This window comes from Herpailurus yagouaroundi, unplaced genomic scaffold (assembly GCF_014898765.1).
Source record: "Herpailurus yagouaroundi ecotype Mexico unplaced genomic scaffold, PumYag 29, whole genome shotgun sequence".
NCBI classification, from domain to species: domain Eukaryota; kingdom Metazoa; phylum Chordata; class Mammalia; order Carnivora; family Felidae; genus Herpailurus; species Herpailurus yagouaroundi.
Window position 1 is genome coordinate 50,555,251 of NW_024412377.1, and position 6,615 is coordinate 50,561,865.

The window sequence follows — 6,615 nt, forward strand, 5'->3', positions numbered from 1 at the left end:
GCACTTTGAGATCTAGTAGCCCCTCAGGTCCTGCATGAAGATGACTTATTGGACTAATGATACCTATAGGAGTTACTTTTAATGGCAAAGAATAAATGGGTCATTACGGTGGGCAACTGAGATGTGCTTTATTCACAGAAAGTAAAATAATTGTCAGTTTTGTGGAGGAGGTGGAGCTGTGCAGGGAGAGGGACTGGGAAAGAATGATATGGGAAAAAAAAGAAAATGCAAATTACTTAGAGTATAGTTTGATTTCTAAATGACAGCTGGTTGCCAAGAATAATAATAAAACGTGAATAGTGAATAAACTGGTTGAGGGTTTTTCTCATTCCAAGTAATCAACAGAACTTTCAAGAAAGAATTGTTACATTTCTCCTAAGGTATTTATACGTCAAAATTTATTCTTACTAACTAGAATAGCAGCTCAAGAGGTGTCTCTAGGGATTAAACACTTAGATATTTATGTAAGGATATACTAGTTTTTGGAATTGCTTTGGAGAAGCTGTGTCAGTTTTGATGGGAATGCTAAGTAGTTACAGTTTAAGGAAAAATCCTTGAAGATTAGCTTGACAGATTTATCAAAGACTTATGAGAAATTAATGCATGATAAGAACTAGAACAGAAATATCAGACATCCTGTAGGTTTAAAAAAGGCCATCAATTACCTAATGTCAATGAAGTTCCATGTAGAATATAAAATCTTACAAATCTCTTGACACTAAAGATTTTTTAAAAACTCTGAAAGTAAGCAAGCACTTCTTAAATGCTGCTAAAAAGTTATTTCCTGATATAAACCATTATTTGTTAAAACCTGATTTCCTCATGAAAAGCTTTAAAAGTTCAACTTATGGTTTATAAAACCATGTATAAACAGTGGCAATAATCATTAAAAATATAAAAGCCAGATTGCTTAAGCATTAGTGATATTTCCATTAGTCAATAGGGCTACAACAAACAAGTTAGATTGTGTATGTGTGCATTTTGTGATACTAGAGGCCAAACTGGTGACTTTTCAGGAACACACAGATTATTAAAGTGAAGTAAACCATTGAATACAAATCTCTCTTAATCCTATTACAAGCTATTAATTCCTTGCAGCATTTTTGATCGCTATCACTTTTTGTTGCTTAATATGTAGGAACAGTTATGGTTTCCCAAATGAGGCCTTAGGGAAAAAAGGCAAGAGATTTGTCAGAATAACACTTGGCTAGAATCCCTCCTTACTAACAGTGAGACCTTGCTCAAGTCTTAACTCTTTGAACTTGGGTTTCCTCCTCAAAAAAGTACTAATAATAACACTTCTCTTTCCCATAGTCCGTTGCAAAGGTCACATGAGACAATTCATGTGGAAGTTCTTTGAAGCAACTAAAGCTATGTAAATGTTAGATGTTACTAAAAGTGGTTCAGAGGGTGTGGCTCTGATTGAGCTGTATCATTCTTGAAATTATAATTAGAGTGTAGAATTAAAAGGAAAACTTTCTGTAATTGCGCATATGTTTTACAAATATCACCTTGGTTTTCTGAGAGTTCTAAACAGTCAAGGAAAGTAGAATGAGGACGTACTTCTTACGGTCTAGGTGTTTTTGTAAGTACCCAGCTGCTTTTAGTAATCGTCCAGACTGAAAGATCTGCCGACTCCACTCCTAACCCCCCAAAGTACATATGTTTAAAACTTTAGCAGCATTATAACATATCTTTATATAGTGGAATATTAACATTATTTTAATCTTTTAACTTTGGAAATGCTATTCCCAGACAGAAGCTAGCTAGTTTTGCTATGCATGTAAAAAAATTAAAAATTACTCCAAAGCAATGAGAATTTTTTCTTTATTGCAGTTATAAAGATATACTAAGGTAGATACTAATTTTTCCCTGGCAGGCTTGGCAGAATAAACTGTCTATGCGGGAAACAGTCAGTCAACATCTAATGTACATTTGTTAGTACCTACTATGTGTCTCAGGCATTGTTCTTCAGAGGTAAACACAAGAAGAGTCTCTCCCTTCACAGAATTTATGTTTGAGTAAAGGAAACAATAAAGAAAAAAAACAATATGATAATTTTCAAAGAGTAAGAAGTGCGATGAAAACCTAGTATGATGAAAAGTGGAATTGAACGGTGGTGGTTGGCAATAGCATGGGCCAGAGTGGGAAGACCTGAATAAGAGGCATCGCTCAGAATATTATGGAGAAGAGCAGTGTGGGCAGAGCTAGAAGCATGTGCAAGACCTGAAGGCAGGAACAAGATAGGCAGGCTCAGGGATTAGTGGCAGGGAAGTGGTAGCTGGTGGGAAATGAGGATGGAGAGTAGGCAGAGTCCATGGGATAGGATTTTGCAAGTCACAGTAAGTAATCTGGTGAATTCTAAGTGAAATGGGGGAGCCAGTGGAGGATTTTGAGTAGGGGAATGATAATTTTTTCATAGCCTTATTGAGATAAAATTTACAAACTCTAAAATTCACCCATTTGAAGTGTGCATTTCAATGGTTTTAGTATATTTACAGAATTGTTCAGCCATCACCATGATCGAATTTTAGAATCTTATTTGTTTTTAAAAAGATCATTCTGGCTCTGGTGTGGAGAACGGATTATAGAGGGGGCGAAAGTAGAAAGGAGAAGATCAGTGAGGAGGTTACTGTTATTATTCCAGATGGGAGGTTTCGAAAGTGACCAAGGGAAAGTTTGCACTCCTTCACTCCTTCACTACATCACTTCTGAACTGCCTATTGAGGGGCACCTGGGTGGCTCATTTGGTTAAGTGTCCAACTCTTGGTTTCCACTCAGGTCATGAACGATTTGTGATTCAAGTCCCACATCGGGCTCTGCTGTGATAGCACAGACCCTGCTTGGGATTCTCTCTCTCCCTCTCTCTCTGCCCCTCCCCTGCTCACTCTCTCTCTCAAAATAAATAAATAAAAACTAAAAACATAAATAAATAAATGCTTGAATTACCTATCAAGCCCCTGTGATGTGCTAGGTACTATTTGAGGTGCCAGGTCTCCAGTGGGGAGTAAGGCAGATGTGATCCCTGCTCTGGAGAAGCAGCTGTGGGACTGAGTGTGGCAAACTCAGCCCTCTGGGGTTCACCCATTGCTAAGGTATTTAATTTGAAGAATAGAGAACTCAACATATGAAAGTCAACATATAAAGAACCCTTCTCACTCCGCCTACACCCACAGTGAAAAAGCCGTCTGGGATTCCAGCTGGCATTGCTGTCCAGAGGCTGGACACGTGGTGAAGTGTCCAGCATGAGCATGCATGGCCTGTGACAGTGTGGAGGGGAGCAGTCAGGGAGAAAGATCAAAGACCCCTCTCCTTTTCTCTGGGGGGTGTTGTAGGGAGTGTAGAACATCCTTCTAGCTATTTCATACATGGGCAGTAGAGAAAGTCATTTATGGAGTGTTTTGCATTTGTGCTCAACATAACCACATCCTCCCCAACATCCAATGGGGCTACAATGTGTGCCCTTAATCTGTGGCTGAATTCTGCTGCCAGATGTTTTCTCAACTCTCAATCCCAAGAACCCCTTCCTCCAGCATTCCTGGGGCTTATCTCATGCAAACTATTCAAAGGTGTTGTGTTACAATCAGGTCTTTCATAGCATGCGCTGCTATAAAATTTTTGAAATTTTAGTCAAAGCAAAAACAAAATAATAAATTAAGCCTGAACTTCTACTGAGAGGAAAGTAATGAAGGAATGCTTAAACACTATTGTCGATATCACTCAGTTCTAAGAAGACAAAATTTAACAAAATATGGCACCGTGAATATTCTTTATTTACCCCTAAATAGCTTTTTGCTAAAAGAAGAATGAATGTGCATCCTTGTTTTGGTGGATTTGGTGGATCTGTTTAGTTAATTTAGACCTAATGGTTTCAAAGACCTTTTCTTTTCATTTTTAAAGACTATTTTTATTTACTTAAGAAGTACAAATACTTTTTTTTTTAATTTTTTTTTCAACGTTTATTTATTTTTGGGACAGAGAGAGACAGAGCATGAACAGGGGAGGGGCAGAGAGAGAGAGGGAGACACAGAATCGGAAACAGGCTCCAGGCTCTGAGCCATCAGCCCAGAGCCCGACGCGGGGCTCGAACTCACGGACCGCGAGATCGTGACCTGGCTGAAGTCGGACGCTTAACCGACTGCGCCACCCAGGCGCCCCGAAATACTTTTAAAAAATTACGTATAATCTCACCATCAAGGGGTAACCATGGTTGACATTGTGATGTACTTACTTCCAGGCTTTTCTCTGTGTCCATGTGTACTGATGAAATATGTCTGTAAGAATGGCTAGACGTGTCTCAGTGGCTCTTTGTGCTTGAATTAGCCTGAGTGGTTATTTTTAGATCCATGTATTTGAAAGCCTCTAGAAACAGAGATCAGATTTCTATTACTTTTGTATTCTTTCCAGGTACACAGTAAGCTTCTGAACTTGGTAGCTACATGGCAAATAAGAGTTAAACTAATAAATGTATAAATAAACAAGCCATAAAATATGCACTTACTCAATGTCATTATTTTTAACATTTGCTTCTTGAAATGCTTCCAACTGTAACAAGACTCAGGACAAAATAGAATACATGTATTTATTTCCCTTTTCATTTAGCTTCCCTGCAAAAGAATCAATCCCTGTATTGATTTTCTCCATCCACCTTAATAGGAGGATATAGCAAATAAAGAAAATATTTTCATGAGAACTTCTAGTAAAGAAGAAATTTGTAAGTTCTGGTTGCTGATATGATGATATTGGATGAGTGAACTACTATGGTTTTAGGTCTCCATAATATATAAGAGATAGTTTCATCCATCTCTTAGATAACATTTTGCCTTTAGTGTAGTAGTAAATTGATGTGGTTTACAAATGCCTTCACTAGACAATAATAGAAGTGCACAGCACCATATCTAATGCCATAATTATTTCTCATACATTGATATTCTCAGGGAATTCTGGGAGCTCAAGACTAGATGATTGTCCGTTCTGATTAATAGGACACTGATAGGTGTTATACTGATGCCACTGAACAGCAAATCATTGAAAGCGAAGTGCTACAATTTGCCTGCTGCCATCCAGCTCACTGAGTAACTAACTAAGCGTCTATACATCAAGCCCCACTATGAGGTGCGGTGAATGTGTATCAGAGCCCACATGTTGAGGAAGTCCTTCCAGAGCCACTGATCTATGACATTTCTTGACTAGGGCCCAACACGGACCCATATTATTGTTGCTGCATCAGGCAGCTTCAGCATATGTGAAAAGATAGTTCGATCCCCTAGGTGATCCAGGTCAGGGATGATCCTTTGTTTTGAGTGATTAGAGAAATTCAGCTAAGTCATGTTTTGGAGTCAGGCTGGGAGTTCACACAATCTTGAAAGCACCACTTGGGGGAGCCAAAGCAGGGTATGGCCCCGATAAACCTGCATTTGTGAGACAACAGGCCTGGGTCAGACAGCCAGTCCCACAACTTCTGGGGGATTTAGGATTAGAAACGTAACCTCCCTGCATTTGTTTTCTATTGCTGCATCACAAATTACCACAAGCCTAATGATTTAAAATAGCATGCATTTATTATCTCAATGATTTCCATGGTGAGAAGTATGAGCACAGCTTAATCGGATCCTCTGTTCAGGGTCTCACAAGGCTGCATGAAGGTAGGGACCAGGCTGGCTTTCATGTGGAAACTTACCTGGGGAAGAATCTGCTCATTCAGGTTGTCTGCAGAGTTCATTTCCTTGAGGCTGTATGGCAGATTGTGTGACTGAAGTCCCCCTTCTTTTTAGTGGCTGTCACTGCCCTCAGGTTCTAGAGGCTTCCCATAATTCCTTCCCACATGAACTTCTCCAATATGGCTACTTATCTCATCCAAGTCTCAAGGGGAGTCTCCGACTCCAGTCTGCTAGTTTTATATAGTATGAAGTAATCATGGGAGTGACATCCTATCACATTTGCTGTATTCTGTTAGAATCAATTGACAAATTCCTCCCAGACTTAGGGGAGGAGATTACACAAAGGTGTGCACACCAGGAGGTAGCATCATTGAGGGTTATTTTATGGTTTCTCTGCCACAATCCCTGAGCCTAATCTGTACAGTTGGTATAAAAATACCTACTTCACAAGTTGATTAGATTCAATATGAATAATACTTATCGAGTGTTTGCATGGTGCCTGGCACATAGTAAGGATTGAGTAAATTTTCGGAGATGATGATGGTCATAATCATTGGTGACAACCAATGGATATCCTAATAAATATGTTCAACTTCCTAAATCATGCAGAGGATGTCAAGTTTGGACTTGAGTCTTTCAAAAGGAAGCATCAAACCAGTTCTCTTTGTGAGATGGAGAGGAATGCAAAGGCATTGATTATCTAAGGCAGGACATAATTAAGGAATAATATCTAACTTGACTTTGAAATAAATTGTAAGGTTTCTTTTCTTTCTCTGGTAGTTTTGCTTAGGCACATTATTCCATATTACAGAGGTGCTCTAATCACTCTAATTCACTTAACTCTTTCCCTATTGATGGTCACTTAGTTTGAATCATTTAGTATTATTGCCAGCAAAGGTGCAATGAACATACTTCTGCATGTATTCTGTGCATTTGTGTGTTGCTATAGGAAAAA